The sequence below is a fragment of the Taudactylus pleione genome, unplaced genomic scaffold, assembly GCF_031769625.1.
Source record: "Taudactylus pleione unplaced genomic scaffold, aTauple2 ptg000201l, whole genome shotgun sequence".
Lineage (NCBI taxonomy): Eukaryota > Metazoa > Chordata > Amphibia > Anura > Myobatrachidae > Taudactylus > Taudactylus pleione.
The window spans coordinates 53,249,758-53,268,179 of NW_028284603.1; the positions used below are offsets into that span (position 1 = coordinate 53,249,758).

Here is an 18,422-nt window from a genome sequence, read left to right on the forward strand (position 1 = left end):
AATTTGGAAAATCCCATCTCCTTTCAAATTCCCCAGCAATGTTCTGCCAATCACCAACTGTAGCAGGGAACTGAAATTAAAAACATAAAATATGTTTCAGCAGATTGAATTAAATTGATGAACAAAAAATACCAGTATTTACAAGGGTCAATTTACTACCCATAGTTTTCAGAGACAGAGTGAAACAACAAAAAAAGATGACAGGCAATTGGGGTGTTGGGAAAAGACAATGTGAAAGTGTTGCAAAGGTATCCTTACATAACATCAAATTTGGAGGGGTATTCAATATGAAACGTTAACCTCGCCAGCGAGGTTTTTGAACCCGCACATCGGAGGTTTTGACAGTGAAAAAGTATCGCGGGCGCTCCTGCTTATCCCCATATTCAATTTGAAATAGTCAAAAAGCTGACCCGCCAATACTTGCATCTTAGAAAAAAAATAAAAAATTTTAAGCAATTATTTGTAGGACCCCAGTAACGATGTCCAGACCTCGGGGATCACTATGGGTACCCCCATTTTTGCCTGCAGAAGAAAGTCTGGGTTTTTCAATAGCTTTGAAAGGTGTTTTTTCCTGCCGCGGCTATTATAAACACCGTCTTCATTCCTAAGTAAAAAATGGGGGTACCCATAGTGATCCCCCATGTGTACACATCATTAGGGGGTCCCTAGAATATTTCCGGGAATTTTTTTTTTGGGTTAACCTGTAAAAAAAATCTTTAAAAAATGAAAAAAAAAAACATAAGGTCCCCCCCCAAAAGCCAAACCAGCCCCAGGCTTGCCAGCCAGTGGTGGTTTCTAAAAATACGGGGAACAAAATGTGTAGGGTTCCACCGTATTTTAGAAACCAACACCAGGCTGCAGGGACTAGTGCAGGTTTTAAATATAGGGGGCAAAAACGACGTGGGGTACCCCCTATATTTAAGACCAGCACCAGACCCAACCGACCGGGGTGCAATGCCACAGCCCGGAGACCCAGTCACCGGGGCTCCAGGTCCAAAGCATTACACCCCAAGTCGGTCAGCGCAAGCCGGTGATCTCGGGGGAGTGGGGGACCCCCCCAAAAAGGGTCCCCCCTCTCCCGAGCACCACAGGCTTACGCTGAAGCCTGGGGCTCATCCCCATACCCCTGGAGCGGTGGGTATGGGGGTAATAGGGGGGCCAAATACTGTCAGACTATTGTACTTTACAGTGGAACTACAAGTGCCAGCAGACATGTGGAACCTGTAATTTCACTGTAAAATAGATAAAACACACACACCGTGTCCAGTATAAGTTTATTACACACACCTACCCATTCACACATATACTCACCTATATCCTGGCGCTGGTCTCCGCAGTAATCCACGTACTTGGCAAAACAAAAAACACATACCCGAGGCACAAACGAGCTATGAATATGTGTGTTGCCGCGCATACTCATAACTCCCGAATGCCAGCTGACGGCACATCGACGGAGCTTGCAGTCCTGAGAGCCAATCAGCGGCCGCGCTGACTGTAGCGCGGCCGCTGATAGGCTCCGGCTACTGAGAGTTCCCACGTGGGCGACTCACACTACGTGGGAACTGTCAGTTGCCGAAGCCAATCAGCGGGCGCTCTACAGTCAGCGCGGCCGCTGATTGGCTGACGGGACTGCAATGCCCCGTGAAGTGCCGATGCCAGGCATTCGGGAGCTAGCTGTATGTGTGGCAACACACATATAGATAGCTCTGTTGCGTGGATCGCCTAAATGGTTTTCTTTTATTTTTTAAATACCATGGATTACTGCGGAGACCAGCGCTGGATGTAGGTGAGTATGACATTTTTCTTGCAGAGCCATGTTTTTGGGAAATCCTACTGGAGAAGAGAACAGAAAATCTGGTATAGGTGAGTATATGTGTGAATGGGTAGGTGTGTGTAATAAACTTATACTGGACACGGTGTGTGTGTTTTGTCTTTTTTTAACTATTTATTTTACAGTGAAATTACAGGTTCCGCATGTCTGCTGGCACTTGTAGTTCCACTGTAAAGTACAATAGTCTGACATTATTTGGCCCCCCTATTACCCCCATACCCACCGCTCCAGGGGTATGGGGATGAGCCCCAGGCTTCAGGGTAAGCCTGTGGTGCTCGGGAGAGGGGGGACCCTTTTTGGGGGGGTCCCCCACTCCCCCGAGATCACCGGCTTGCGCTGACCGACTTGGGGTGTAATGCTTTGGACCTGGAGCCCCGGTGATTGGGTCTCCGGGCTGTGGCATTGCACCCCAGTCGGTTGGGTCTGGTGCTGGTCTTAAATATAGGGGGTACCCCACGTCGTTTTTGCCCCCTATATTTAAAACCTGCACTACTCCCTGCAGCCTGGTGTTGGTTTCTAAAATACGGTGGAACCCTACACATTTTGTTCCCCGTATTTTTAGTAACCACCACCACTGGCTGGCAAGCCTGGGGCTGGTTTGGCTTTTGGGGGGTGACCTTATGTTTTTTTTATAATTCTTTTAAGAATTTTTTTTACAGGTTAACAAAAAACAAAAGTTCCCGTAAATATTCTAGGGACCCCCCTAATGATGTGTACACATGGGGGATCACTATGGGTACCCCCATTTTTAACTGCTGAAGTCAGGGTTTCTAATAGCCGCAGCAAGTGAATAAATGCCACTTTGAAGAAAGTGGTGCAGAAGAGCATTTAGATTTTTTTTTATGGAAAAATAACTATGCCCAGCAAATTTGGGGTACTTCAAAATGGGGTTCAGCATATTTTAATGTTGCTAAAGAGACTTGAAAAAAACGTGAAAAACCCACTTGCGCAAGGAGCTGCAATTAAATAAACACCTGGGGCATACTTGGGGACCCCCCCAGAGTCTAGTTTGCTTGTTTTTAACTTTGTTCCCCAACATTTATTTTTTGGGCCCCAAAATCAAAGTGTTTTTTTTTGGGGTGTCCCGTTTAATTTTTTTTTTTTTTTTTTACACACATCGTTTCAAGGGGTCATTCTGAAGGAAGCAGGCTATTTTTTTAAAGCCTGCACCCCTAAACCCCAAATCTGCATTTTTTTAAACTGCTAAAGGAAGAAAAAGTTTCCCCCCATTTTACATTGACTTTTCACTGGCCAAATAAAGTTTAATTAAATGTAATTCAATTATATTGAATACGGGGATAATGACAAACGGCATACATATAACGTCATCGGCCTTATTTTTGAGTCAAATCCGACCTTTTCCATACAAATTTGTTACCCCAGTCAGTTGGTTTTAAATTTAAATAAAAAACAGTATGTCATTACATGCAAATAAAAATAATAAATTTCAAATACCTTTAAGTACTGGGGCTGGAGGGCTTGGTATATGGCCTTGCACGTCTCCGGTATGATGACGCCCAACGCCTGAGGTGAAATGAGGGAACCAAATTTCAGGTCAGCCAAGGATCTTCCGGTAGCCAAATATCGTAACGTAACCACCAGCCTCTCCTCAGCCGATATGGCCCTCCTCATATTCGTATCCTGTCGCTGAATAACAGGAGTTACAAGCTGCAGCAACTCCTGAAAGACGACGTCGTCCATCCGCAAGAAATTCCGGTAGTCACCCGGATTATTCTCACGGATTTCCATGAGCAAAGGCATATGGGACATGGTATCCCTCCGCAAAAGCCACTCCTTTGTCCAGCAAGAGCGATGCCTCCTCCTCCTCACGCCCCTCTCCCTCTCAGACAAAATTGCGACTCCTGCGTAGGCCACCATCATTCGCTGACGAATGGGATCCATATCACTATAGCACAATAAACACACTTTGTAAAAGGCAAGCCAAAAACAAAGTGGAGCAAATTAGCAATGTAACGACGTTTAGCTGGTATAAACCGAACCAAACTAGCCACAGAGCAAGAAATGCAAAGCTTTAAAATGGCCCCCAGCTTTTTATTCCCTCATGCTAGTCACACCCAGCATTTCCCTGTCAATCATTAATTTGGACCAATCTTTCTCATTTGAATTTCCACCCTTTTTTTTCTGTCAGATTTGTCCAATATCGTTTAAATCGTCCATCGTTAATAAAAATCGTTCAAATCGTTGAGTAAATAGTTTCAAAAATCGTTCAAATCTTTGATATCGTTTATAAAAAAAAATCGTTAAAATCGTTTGAACGATATCGTTCAAAAAAAAATCTGATCGTGTGTATGCTCCATTACTCCCCACTAGGGCATATAACACTTGGGCCCTCATTCAGACCCACTCGCAAGCGGGCGCACGTACATTAGGCGTACGTACAAAAATATTTAAATTCAATGGCTCGCTCGTATTTTCGTTCGCATCTAAAATTCCTCCCAAAACTCTGACGACCCCTCCTCTAACTAACGAGCGTACGAAATAGCGAGCGTACATCCCCGAAATGGCTTGAAAGGAACGCACGCACAAGTATAAACAGGAAGTGGCCTTGTCAGATGTCGATTACCTGCTCCTTTATTCTGCCTACCTCCATCAATCGTATCATGCCAATCAATGTATCAATTAGCTTAATTGTTTGTTTTTTTCAACACAATGCAAGAAACTTTACTCTTGTCCGTGTTTGTGTTTACCCGCAGAATACGTACGGATGAAACATTCGCTTTTATTGTTCAAAAAACATGTGAACCACAATTAAACAATTGTACTATTGCTGTGGATCCCCGCATATTTCCCTGGGTTCATTTCTTTATTTAAATTTGCTTACGCATGTCACTGCATCAAGCCTATCATAACTCTCCAGAGATTTCTGGCCCTGTCGAACACATGACTCATACACTAACCAATAAAATTGCTCCTGTTAATTTCCAAAATACATTAGCCAATCCGAAAATTTTTACACACTTTATCAAAAATGATTTTTAAGAAAAACACCATTGCCATCATGAGAGCCTCCGCATTCACCAGGCGCGAGCTGCTGGTGCTTACGGAGGTCATGGATCGCCGGATCACCAGCCAACCTCAACCCATGACCAACCGGCAGAAGCGCTCCGCGTATGCGGAGGCACGGTCCCGCCTGCGGTCCTTCGGCTCACGCCGCAACATCGGGCAGCTGGAGCGCAGGTGGTCCGACCTGCAACGGCGAACGCCCCGCTTGCTGGCATGCTTTCGCATGCAGATCCTGGCAAGTAAGTGTTATGTATTGTGGTTTTAATGTTTGTGTTTGTGGGGCAAACTGCGTGTGCATGTTTTCCTGTCTGTTCTATTTATTATTTGTACTCATATCTGCGTGTGCATGTTTTCCTGTCTGTTCTATTTATTATTTGTACTCATATCTGCGTGTGCATGTTTTCCTGTCTGTTCTATTTATTATTTGTACTCATATCTGCGTGTGCATGTTTTCCTGTCTGTTCTATTTATTATTTGTACTCATATCTGCGTGTGCATGTTTTCCTGTCTGTTCTATTTATTATTTGTACTCATATCTGCGTGTGCATGTTTTCCTGTCTGTCCTATTTATTATTTGTACTCATATCTGCGTGTGCATGTTTTCCTGTCTGTCCTATTTATTATTTGTACTCATATCTGCGTGTGCATGTTTTCCTGTCTGTTCTATTTATTATTTGTACTCATATCTGCGTGTGCATGTTTCCCCTCTATTTCTGATTTATTCATTCTACTGCTATTTGGCTTATTTGTTGTTTTTTTTTTTTTTTTAGTTTGGTTGCCCGGATTTGTCCATAAACTAACCGCAATTTCTTTGTCATATTTTAGGGGGACAGCCAAGACTCCGCCGTCACCGTCCGTCCAGACGGCGTTCCCGGCCACTATCCCCAACCCCCAGCCAACACTCCACCCCAAATCTTTCCCCTATTCCCCACTCCTCCCCATCCTTCCCAGACCCTCTCCCGGAAATGTCGGGCCTCCTTCCCCTCCGTCCCACTTCCCCCTCTCCTCCACCCACCCCTCTTCCAATTACCCCCTCCCCGGAGTCCATCATAACTCCTCCCCATTCTTTGGGTAATGACGGATCCTCCGAGGAGGATCATGGAGGTATTTCCGGAGCTCCCGTTTTGTCTCCCGGTATGTTTTTTTTTTTTTAAAGCACAAACTGTTTGTATGTAATCATGTGTCGTGCCTTTCTTCGTGTTTTTGTGGCTTGACTTTTGGTGATTTTGAAGGTTTGCCTTTACCTCTTCCTGGTGATTTCAACATACACATATCATACCTGTGGGAATTTGTACCTAGGCCTTGTATTTTTGCCAGCCCCCCCTTTTTTTTTTTTGGTTTGGGTTTAGGAGTGATTTGGTTGTGTTTTTTTTTTTTAATGTGGATTCCCTATTGTTGTATTAACCCACACACTTTTCTCACCCACAGAGGAACAGAGGCGTCGGCAAGAGGTGGCGGATTGTGTGGGGCAGATGCGCCAACATGTCATCGGCATTCTGGTGGCCCTCGACCGGCTTTCTGGCCTCCTTCGGCAGTAGTTTTTTTATTTTTGTTATATTTTCAAAATAAATTTATTAAGACAAATATACGTTGTGGCTCATTTTTAAAAACCAAAACCAAGATAGTTTAGCATGACATAAGTAGACTGTTCCTGCAAGGATTTCCCTTTTTTAAAAGTTAGATTGTGTTTTGTCTTTGTATGTCAAACAGACACAAGAAACACATAACAGTAACAATGTCATTTCCCTTTTTGGGTGTAGTGTCAATTACATATTTCTACATTTTCCAGGTTCCTAGTTGGTGCGCAAGCTGCTTAGGCCAATCTTACAAATCCCAAGGTTGGGCCAGGCTTCCTTTTGGTGTGGATTGGGAAGCTGAAAACATATTTCAGTTTAGCTCAACTGGCGTCAGTACTGGTTTACCCCTTAGTCAAATGTAACTTGTGTTAACCTGGTTACACTTTCTGTTAACGTCCCAAAAAAGGAAGACCATTTCACTCTCCAAACATTTATTCACAACATAACAGAGAAAACAAAGTGGTCACTCCCAAAAAAAGAACACAGTGATAAATTCAAATACAACACATACCAAGAAATAATTAAATAAAAACAAAAAAATCAAGAACTGGTTGACGAAGGACCATGCCAACATGATTCCACAAACATGGCGTTGCGATATGGGTTCCAGAATATATGCCCAAAAGGACCAGATCCAGGTTTGGTAAGGGTAGCAGGAAGTAGTGAGCGTTGGAGTGCCAAAGATTATGTGAACAAACAGAAGATGGTGAGAAAAAAAAAAAAAAATTAGATGTTCGCAAACAAACACAAACACATTAGGTATAAACACTGGAGTTTTGTTCAAACTTACCTAAAAAATCTGGCCACCACATCATCGCGTATGGCCCCCCCACATACTGACCTTCGACCAACCTCGGGGGGGCCATCCTCAGGTAAGGCATCCTCTGGCTGCATTGGGACACCACTCCTTATGGCAATGTTGTGAAATATCCCACACAGGACCACAATTTTAGACACCATATCCGGCACATACATGAGCTCGCCACCAGAGCGGTGGAGGCATCTGAATCGGCCTTTTAAAAGGCCGATACAGCGCTCCACCACTTGCCTGGTGGCTGTAAGTGCGGAATTATACGCACTTTGTGGCCCTGGTGTGGGAGCCAAATAAGGAGTGAGCAGCCAGGACATGCAAGGGTATCCACTGTCTCCTGTGAACAAAAATAGACCACATCAGGAACACTGTGTATCAAGCTTAACATTGTTATGTACTAAAGGTCTCCACTTACCCAGAAGCCACGCATCACCAGCTTGTAGGTTGGTTAATTTCTGCCATATCCCTGATTGCCGGATGACGAAGGAGTCATGAGCACTTCCGGGTAATTTAGCATTCAGGGACAGGATCTGGAGGGAGGCATCACATACCACCATTACATTCAGGGAGTGATAGTGTTTACGGTTTCTAAATATTGCCTCCAGCCGTGCTGGAGGCTGAAGTGGTATGTGAGTACCATCCACAACCCCTATGATGTGTGGGAAGCCAGCTATTTGGTAAAAATTGGCCTTGGCCACACTAAGGGCACCCATATCCAAAGGCATTTTAATAAAATGATGGAGGTGCTTGAAAAGTGCCTCCATCACTGCCCTCAGGATCCGGGAAAAGGAGGATTGGGAGATGCCCGCCACTATTCCCACCGTTGTTTGAAACGATCCTGAGGCACAGAAATGTAACACCGCCATAAATTGCGTCAGTGGTGGTATTGCTGTTGGACTGTCAATTTGCCGCTCAAGATCACTTTCTATTAATGAGAGAGTGTCTCTGATGATTTTGGGAGGTAGACGGTAGCGTCTTAAAACCTCATCATCGGGCATTCCAAAAAGGGTGACACGTGTTCGAAATATCTGGGGCCTTGCATGCCTACGATGCCTACGCCTGGGACGAGTTTGAGGTTGGTCGTCTTCCGGGAGCAGGGCCAGAACAATTCGCCCCAGATCTACCTGAAATTCAAAGTTTACAATGTAAGGCTTTTGAGCCACCCCAAAAGTAACAAAAAACAACTTAGCTTTCTGATACCATCCATAGCTGCTTACATGCCGGGGTATTGTCATGATACGTATAAACTGTAAAAAAGCCAAAAATGAGACATCAAAAATTTACAGGGTGAATTTTTGTTTTTCAAATTGTTGCAAGCCAACACATAAAATAGGCGAAACACACATTTGGCCATCGATGAAAACGACATTGCACACCGTACGTCAAATAGGGTTCAAATGGACCCCAAAAATGGAAAAGGGAAAAGCAAAACTGGTTTACATGATGAATAAGCCGCCAAAAATGCGTTAATTAGTTCGCAAATGCAAGTCACTACACCAACAGTCAAAAATGCGTTAATTAGTTCGCAAATGCAAGTCACTACACCAACAGTCAAAAATGCGGTAATTAATTCGCAAATGCAAGTCACTACACCAACAGTCAAAAATGCGTTAATTAGTTCGCAAATGCAAGAAAAAAAATGGACTTACCCAACTCGAATATATAAGATTTCCAAAAAAAAGGTCTTTGGGTCCGAAAGCCAAAACAAACTAAAAAAGATGAAATTAGTGTTAAAAAAAAATAGCTAACCAAAAAACAGAAGTAGACACCAATTGGCCACAAATTAGACTGCACAAAACTTACCAAATCAGGAAAGGATGTGGAAAAAAGCAAAAAAATGCGAACGGAAAACCAAAACAACTGTAGCAAAACCAAACAAAAAACCAACTCTGCCAAATCCTCCAACCGCAAACAACCAAATCCAAACAACTTAACCGCCAACAATCCAACAACCCAACCTCGACTCCACACACACCAAGCCATAAATAGTGTTTATTTTCCCGCACAAATTAAGGATGAATCATAGGGACGCACAATCAATGATGCGGCCGCAAACAAAGGACGCATGTATAAATACGTCACGAAATCACATTGAATTTCTGGTTGATTTCATTCTGGAAGCAGAGACATGGCTTCAGACCAGGGAAACAATGGCCAAAAATCCGGCGGTAAGGCCTTCATGCATTTTGTCTCAATGATTATTTTAAAACAAATATATTGGTCAAGTTGTGAAGTGGCTAAATCTGCATATTTACCCAAATAGGTGAGGAGGATGACATGGAAGAGACTGCTGGCCCCAGTCAACCCGCCAAAGCTGCCAAAAAAAAAAGGCAGCCACATTTCACAAGCAAGGAGATGGAGGTTTTGATCCAGAAGTGCGTTGACATCCTGCCCCAGGCAGCCAGGAATATGAGCCAAAGCCAGAAGTGGAGAATGTGGGAGGAGGTCGCCGTTGCTGTCAATAGGGTGGGAGATTATGTCCGTCTAGCCCGGGATGTCAAACGGCGGTAAGTAAACACTTTCCCATCCTATAAACAAACCCCATTGTAAAAAAAAGGATAATGGGTCCAATTTCATTCCACAGATGGGCAGACTTCAAATATCGTCTCAAGCAAAAACTTGCCGACAGGGCTAGGCATGCAAGGGGGACAGGTGGGGGTCCCACCCCTGTGTCATTGGAGTTGACAGACTTAGAAGAGCTGGCACAGGGGTGTGTGCAGGCTGTGGAGGTGTTTGGCGTGTCCAACATGGATACGGACATGCCAGACTTTGTAGCTCCTCATGTTGGCCAAGGTAAGTCTTGTGATGTCACCAACTCTGAAATGCTATTGTGCCAATATGTAGATTCTAATGTGAGTCTTTTCGCAATTTTCCTAACAGAGACAGAGGCGGATGAGTCTGCTCCAGAGGGGAGCCTTGGCCGCAGAATTTCTGCTGGCTCTGCAGGGGAGGAACCAGTACATCCGGCTGAGGACCCTGCAGAAGCCAGTCCAGGGCGTGCCCCCTCGCAGGCAGTGGGCCTCCTCACAGAACTCAATTTTAAATCGGATTGCCATACGGAGATTCTGCAGAGGATGGACGCCAGTCTGATACGGGTGGCTGAGGCCCTGGAGCAAAATGCTGCGGCCAACGTGACCATTGGTCAGGCCCTGGCGGAAAATACCAGGGCCAACATCCGCATCGCCGATGCCCTGGAGCAGCTCGTTCGCCAGCACATGGTGGAGCCGACCTCCCTTCCTGCCGGAACATCCGGATCCTACACCTCTGGCACAACATCAGCCAATCCTCCAAATGTGCCTAGCCCTGTGCCTAGTCCAGAGGCCACAACATCTGCCTCTGGACAGGCCAGCCCGATGGCATCCCGGACCCGGTCTGGCGCCCACCCTCACCCAGCCAAACGGGCGAGAAAACGGTGACAGCAATGGCGACTTTTCCCACACTCCTTCTGTGCTTGGCTCATATTCCTTTCTGGTCAAAACTTCCCTCTCCTTTCTTGTGAAATGTTTTTAAATTTTGTATTTACGCTTATGTTAGCAGTTATGGTTTTTTGTTTTTTTTTAACAAATATCTTTGCCACAAAAAAAGGCAACAAAATATTAGGCCAATTTGTTTGTGTTTAAACAATAAATTTAAAACAAAAAAATGAGATTGTATTGTGACATTATTGTACAAATGGGTTACATTTAATCCTGGCCCTAAAGGCAAAAACTGACCCTCTTAAAAAAAAAAAAAGGCCTCTTTAAGGAACGTTTAAAAAATCACATAGCGATGCAAATTCCACAGTAAACCAAAAAAAAGGGGAGCTAATTAAAACATGATGACATTATTGTTACAATAGGCCATAACCAACAAATTGTGGCCAAAATAAAACACCAAAAATGTACGCTAATTGATTGTGTAATCATGACATTAGCAGCTCTGATTTCCACCTGCGTACGCTTTTGTGCTATCCCAATAAACTGCTTTCCAAACACATACCAAGCCGGTTTTCAATCCAACACTAATTACTTTACTGACCAGCCGCGATTAATCGCAGCACCATCGTTGAGTCCCGGGACGGAGGAGAAGGCCATCGCCAATGTGGTCGAGTAATCCTGACCCTAAGCTGTGCGAGCATTTTGAAGGGAAAGCGGATGTTCCAGTGACGTATGAGACGGTCCGAACACAATTGACGTTCGCATCTGCTAATGTATGTACGCCCCAAAAACGCCTCGCCACGCCTGCGTTTTTTCATCTCCACCCCCGTCAACACCCAAAATGCCCTGTTCTGTCAATCACATTTGACATGTCACTTCCTGTACGCTATTTTAGGAACGAGAGAAAAAAAACTCGCAATCTGCCGTACGCACATGCGCAGTGTAACACCGACGCATGCGCGGTTAGTCAACATCGGAACGCAACGAGCGTACTGTTGTTAACGTGCGGCTCTGAATGAGGGCCTTGGTTGTTTAAGCTCTGCTGCTTATGTGGGTGATATGGTCGCTAATGTAGCAATGTATATTATCCATGTCCTTGGGCCTGATTCAGAGCCGTTCGCTATTTGCGGTCGTTCGTTCAAAAACAAGGGGTGGCTATTCAAATGATCCGTTCGCAAATTGCAGTCTGTTCACACCTCTAAGTCTGAACGAGCGTGCAAAACATACGCTCGTTTATTTGTTAAAAACGCCCCCTGGCCGCTCGCACCATACGTCATGTCCGCTATTTATTAGATTAATCGAGTACATCGGACAGCGTATGAACTGCTCGCTATTCTTGTGGTTGGTTTTTTCAACCGCTATTTTGCGAGCAGTTCTGAGTTAAAAAAAACCAAGTGACGTGGTCAATGACGCTGCTGTATTAATTATGAACTCCCTTAAAACGCCCGTTTTGACCTTTAAGCACGCCTGCATTCGAATTCCACTCCCCCGTTTACAAGCACCTTCCCCTGTTACCACCCACATACGCCTCATTCTGTCACTCAAAATAGCAGGCACTCGCTATATAGCGTACAAACGATTTTCGGCTGCACTGACTGGTTCGCGCATGCGTACTAAAAACCGTACGCATGCGCAGATGTGCGAACATCGCTCGGATCGAGCGTACGGCCGCTAGCGAGCGGCTCTGAATGAGGGCCCTTGTCCTGTATTGTACTATATTGTATTGTATTGTACTGTAAGTCTTTGATCACCTATTTGTTTATGTACTTTGTAAGGCGCTGTGGAACACTTGTGGCGTCATAAATAAATTATGATAATAATATGAAAATGTTGACATTTCAGGTGTCAGCATTGTGAACAAGTCGACATTCTGAGGATATTAATATGTTGCAATTTTAGTGTTGATATTGTGGTGTTGACATTATGAATGTCGACATGGTAACTGTTGATAATGTGATTATTCACCCCCAGACAGCAGCTCCCAGCGATGGTTCCCCCAGTGTTCTGCAGCACTTCCTCCTCACTCTCTGATGCCAAGTAGACCGCAACAAGCCACATGTGCTACTGATCCCCAATAAGCTGTAGCTGCCAATTGGCGTTCACTGTAGATAAGCCACCTGAGCCGCAAGAGTATAAAGGGCAGGAACCATTGATCCCTAAGGAGAAAGCACTTGCATAACTCTCATATGCCAAACAGCAAGCATCATGCCCACTTTCTGGTCCTGGAAATGTAACCTAGAAAATCAGTCTTTATTATTTGTGTTATGCTTTTATCATACTGTACAAAGCTCATTTGGAAATGCGCTTTTCTGCAGAAGTACAATAGTACAATTGAAAGCTCAGGATGAGGCCCATTCTACCCACTTGGAAAGGTGGTATAAATATCCAGTCCTGGGACATGGCTTCAGCCTAATCACATCAGAAAGCTCCTGCTGCATACACAGCAATGACCTAACAGCATAAGCAGTGGGGGACCTCCATGCCACAGCAAGAGCTGTTATCTCACTCAGGGGTAAGAGGAGATTCTAGCCATGATTTATCTCATACATTCTATAAAATGACAGCTAGAATCATCTTCTTTAGAAGGTTTGATAAATCTCCCCATTAGTGGAAGATAACACCTTGTAAGTGATCTCCATAGTATTGCTAGACTTATAAGCACCTCCACAGATTCAGGGCCTAATTCAGAGATGTACATAAACCCGGTGATTACACAAATCTCCAATGTTTTTAGATTTGCGCATGTGCAGAAGCTGCACTGTGCATGTGCAGATATGGGGCTGCAATGTCGCTCGCAATGCCTCGAAAGTTGCAGCATGACTGGCATGCCGCTGGTGTTTAGGCGGCAGCGACATGGAGCATTACAGCAAATGGCGGCATGTCCGCCTCGTTTTCTGGCCGAGTGAAGCCAATGGCAGCATCACTGGCCTGGCAGCGTGATGTTCCTGTACATCCAGAGTAATCTGAAGGTTACTCAGATGTCCGATGGTCAAGCAGTTGATCTGATGGCTACATGTTTGAATGAAGCATCAGATCAGAGAAGTCGGCAGTGGACGTCTTTTTACTCAAGATGCCTCCTGCGGCTTCTGCATATTGTAGCACAGTCGCAGTGTACAAAGACGCAGTGACTCTGCTCATGCATCCATCCCTGAATCAGGCCCACAGTTTGAGAGAACGCACAGGCAGCCCCGTAACAGCGCCCCGCTGTGTCCTATGCTGCACCTGCCCCCTGAGTGGCGTTCAAGCCATCATAACTGAGCACCCCAGCAGGAGGGAGGATGGGATCTCCTTTTCCGGACCACTAGCCTGCTGCTTGGAGCATCCTAGAGAGGCTCCAAGTGGCAGAACAGATCCCACGGCACTAATGTCCCCAAATAGTGCGGGAGATGGGAGTCAGGTCAATGCACGGGTTGCCGCGGAGGGTGAGTACGGCGTCCCTCCTTATGCAACGGCATCGGCCTCCTTACAGCCCTGCACATAGGACACTACAACCCATAGGTGGTGCTTTTGAAAAACTCTGTGATGTGATAAGTTGGCTTCACCAGTTATGGTAAAATAATAATAAAAAAAAAATATATATATATATATATATAAAATAAAATAACAGAATATTCTGTATTTTGGAATATTTGCATTTAATAATGAGATATCTTGGGAATAGGACCCCAATATACACACAGAATGCATGTATGTGTTATATACACCTTATACACACAGCCTGCAGGTCATTTTATACAATATTTTTAATAATTTGTGCCTTAGACAAAGTTTGTGTACATTGAACCATCAACAATAAAAGGTTTCACTATCTCAGTCATGCTAAAAATATTCCGTATTTCGGAATATTTGGATATGGGAGACTCAACCTGTGTGGAAAGCAGCACAACCAGGCCTGCATCAGCACTCTGAGATTCAGCTATCACTGCCGGCCCTCTCCCGGAGAAGTGCACCTAACCCCCTGACAACTCACTAGTAAATAAATTGACTATAGATGGGGATTTCCTTTCTCTCATTGTAATAAGCAATGAAAGCTCTTTCAGCCTGCACAAATCTAAAGCTTTGTCTTCCTTTTTGTCTCAATTACAGCTACCAGAGTTATCCCTGCAATTTACCTACTCAGCCCAGCGCAATGGCCCACTAACAACTGAAAGTAATGGTAGAAAGTAGCAGATGAAAGGCACAGGTACAAGTGCTCCTGGACACCAAAGTTCTCCTTGTACAGTAGGTGCAGTGGCTTCACCTTAACAGCCTAAAGAGTCAGGCCTCACTTTGCCAGGAGAAGTCCCAGGACGCTCATAAATGGTTATATTGTATATACTCACTTTACTACATGGTGACTATTTTTATACTTTTATTTTTAATACAATTATACAATTTTGCTTTAACTGAAAAACTGTTTTGTTTCCAGAAATTGAAAAAAATGAGTGACCCAGGGCATAAGTAATAACTTATATTTTACAAAAAGCAAATGAACTATACAGCTTACTCCTTACCAATCAGTGCTGTGACCGTCCTGTTCAATATTCATAATAATAATTGTGCTTCTGTTTGCCCACATATTTACATTACATTGACCATAAAGAATTTGATTTGGTGCTGGACCACCAACCTGAGGCACCCTAGGGTGCCACGGCACACAGTGCTTACTTCACTGAATCCGGTCCATAGCACTGTTATGCTTAATCTCATAATCATAGGCATGTCCACCCTGACTCCTCCACTAGGCATGTCCTTCAGTGACTGGCAAAGCAAAGGAAACCTGGAGGCAAATATGGAGAAACAAATAGAAATGCACTGATCCATATTTGCCTTCACAGACTCCTGTGCATGGGTCGCTGCACTAAGGACCTCATTCAGAGTCGGTCGTTGCGGCTGCTCGGTCGTAAGGGAAAAGGGGCCGGATATGCAAATGATGCACTCGCAAGTTGCGTCGTTAAGATGGGATCGTTAGCTGGACGACCAAGGGGAGGATGCGGCCGTAAGACTAAAAATACGCCCCCTTCTCGTTCGCATTACACGTCATCTCCGGGCATATAAGGATTAATCGAGACCATCAGGAACCATCGGAGCAGGTCGTAGAGCTTAAGGTTGACCTTACCCTCTCTTAAGCTCTACGATCAAGTCAGTGTAAAATCCTCCCATGTCACGTGTGCCATGACACTACTTTGTTAATTATGCACTCCCATAAAACGCTGTTGCATAATTAGGCACGCCTGCGTTCGGATCTCCACTCCCCCTGTTCACAAGCACCTTCCCCTGTTACCACCCACAAACGCCTCATCCTGTCACTCAAACTAACGACCTGGCTGAGTTCAAGGAGAGAGCAATTTCTGATCGTAATAGCTAGTTTGCGCACGCGCATTGCGAATTTTACGCATGCGCAGTTTAGCGAACATCGGCTGCGTACGACCGAGCGGCCGTAACGACCGACTCTGAATGAGGTCCTAAGTACTTATCAAAGCCAACCAGGCCTGATACATGCAGCCACATTATTGATACTTGCCAATATTGTATTTCCAATTCTGTGTCCTACTGCCCTTGTGCCTGATTACAGTATCTGCTTGTGTACTAACCTGTACTATGTATGATCTGGCTTACATATAACTACCTGATCTGATTAGCAACATTTTCATGCTATCACTTATTTTTGCATCTTCTATTTGTAGTGTACCTGTTGGTCGTTATATTGTACAGTGCAGCAACATACAACATGTTATCTATGATATAGACATTTGATAGTAGTAACGTTGAAGGTTCAATTCCACTTGATTTAGTTCCGAAACAGTACTTTGCAGCCAGCAACATCACTACTTTTTCCTTACACCCCATAGAGGTGTGCAGGAAAAGTAATGATGTTCAGGGTATCATAATAAACTGTGCGCAACTGATAATTGCTGTGGTGTTCAGTGGCACCGTATATAAATCAGCCCCAAGGAGTGACAATCCTTACTGCAGTACAGATGCCAATGGAAGGAGATTGGCCCAGCAGGGCGATAATTGTTTGTTGTGGGCCTTACAGTATATCTAATCCTTTGGTTATAATTACTTCCATCTTCTTTCCCAATACAGGACAGTTTGCAATCTTACAGAAGATTCTACATAAACTGGAGACTTCGGGAAGGCACCCAGCAGGTGGCTGACTATTTGAATATCTCCATGGAAACTACTATTGATAATATTATACCAAAATCACTCTGCTGTGGCTGAAATGCTTATTACATGATTTACACCTCAATGAATGTGGTGGGCACTACATCCTGCTTAAAGGGCTTTTATCTTCTGTTCCTATCCTAGTCAGCTTTGTAATACTTATAAATATAAGCAACAGGGCTGATTTTCTAGCTCTGTGTTTTGCACCTATTGCAATAATTTATCAATAAAAGCTCACAGAGGCAGCTGAGTGATGCGGGCCTGGAGCAGTATGGCTTCACGTACAGCATTGCTGGGCCAGTCTCAGGGGATATGCACATATGTGACCTAGCTAGCTCCCAGGATTCAACAAGAGAAACTTTGTTACAGAGGTCACACGGATATTTGCAAGGGCTTCATTTGCTAAACAAAAGAAAACCTAACACTGCCATTATCAATTTTAGCTTTAATAAATAGGGCTTTAGCAATGTCATCTAGTACATCATATTATACATACAAGCTTGGAAAAACAATTTTCTTAAGCCCCATACTGCATTCAAATCATCATTTTTAGGTGATTCACAACCATTGCTTACTGTTTCTAGAATATCCATATCCTTAATGTATCTTCTATAGGCATAACTGTATAGATCACTTCTAGCTTTCTCAGTGGGATGAGAACCTGGTCAGACACAGTACAATAGAACATCTGTGAATCAGGGTCCTTCCCCTTTGTAATATGCTCGCTGCTCCTTATTCTCACTATGCTGAAGCTGCTATAAAGAAACAAGCATACCAATTCATATTTGGTGGAACCGCACAGTTATCAGGGTGTAGGTAACTCCATTTATCATTTTTATCTCTGACCATTTATATGAAATTACAGATACTTATTATATGTTATATAGATGGCCTGGCTCCATTTATAGCTCTAATGTCTAATTGTTAGAAAACGAATGAGAGCCTTGAAATAGGCTAACAGATGTGATTGTCCCATTTTGATCAGACTTAAGTATACAGTATAGACTGATAGAGTAATGGTTGCGCAATGATTCAGTTTTCGGAACTTTCTCTTTCCTAATAGACAATTATTATATTTTTTTTCTCCTTATTCCTCTTTTCTTGCTGCCCACACTGCTTACATCTCCTTACTTTCCAGTCCTCTTCCCCTAAGACTTTTTACTCCTCTGATGCTCAAAAATGTAATAAAGTATATCTCAAAGCACAATTCTTCTTTTTGTGTATTCTTATTGTTGTCTAAATGTTGTTAAAACATATATTGCAGGTACAAAAGGCTGTGCCTCGTGCAATATATGGTACAGTACAAATTAATATTCCAACTCCTCCCATCAAGTGGTAAAACCCTTAAGGGTTAACCCTATTAGGTGCGAATTGCGGGAAGCGAGTTTCGATTTTCACTTCGAATTCACATAGCGAATTCATTTTGCAATCCAATTAGCAACTCGCACTGATCAGTCAGACTGAATTCGCAACTTTCCACTGTCACCTCCCTGAGGGTGAGAGATGGAAAGGAAAATCTTTATTTTAAGGTTAAAATGTGGGGACACTGTGCTGAACCCCTTGGACACCCCCTCTAATGACCAATTAGGCAATTGGAAGGTTCTAATTAGCTT

The 18,422-nt window shown here is 43.9% G+C and overlaps 1 protein-coding gene and 1 long non-coding RNA gene across 5 annotated transcripts in view; one reads left to right on the forward strand and one right to left on the reverse strand.

The window, feature by feature from the left end:
- LOC148518401 (uncharacterized) overlaps positions 1 to 17,974 on the forward strand; it is an 816,630-nt gene extending 798,656 nt beyond the window's left edge. For all 3 annotated transcript variants that reach the window (XR_015878985.1, XR_015878982.1, XR_015878984.1), the window contains 2 exons: positions 14,746 to 14,992; positions 16,729 to 17,974. This is a non-coding gene — a long non-coding RNA (uncharacterized LOC148518401). The remainder of the gene's footprint in view (positions 1 to 14,745; positions 14,993 to 16,728) is intronic.
- ACOXL (acyl-CoA oxidase like) overlaps positions 1 to 18,422 on the reverse strand; it is a 549,975-nt gene that overhangs the window by 12,723 nt on the left and 518,830 nt on the right. The gene's annotated exons all lie outside the window — the stretch shown is intronic.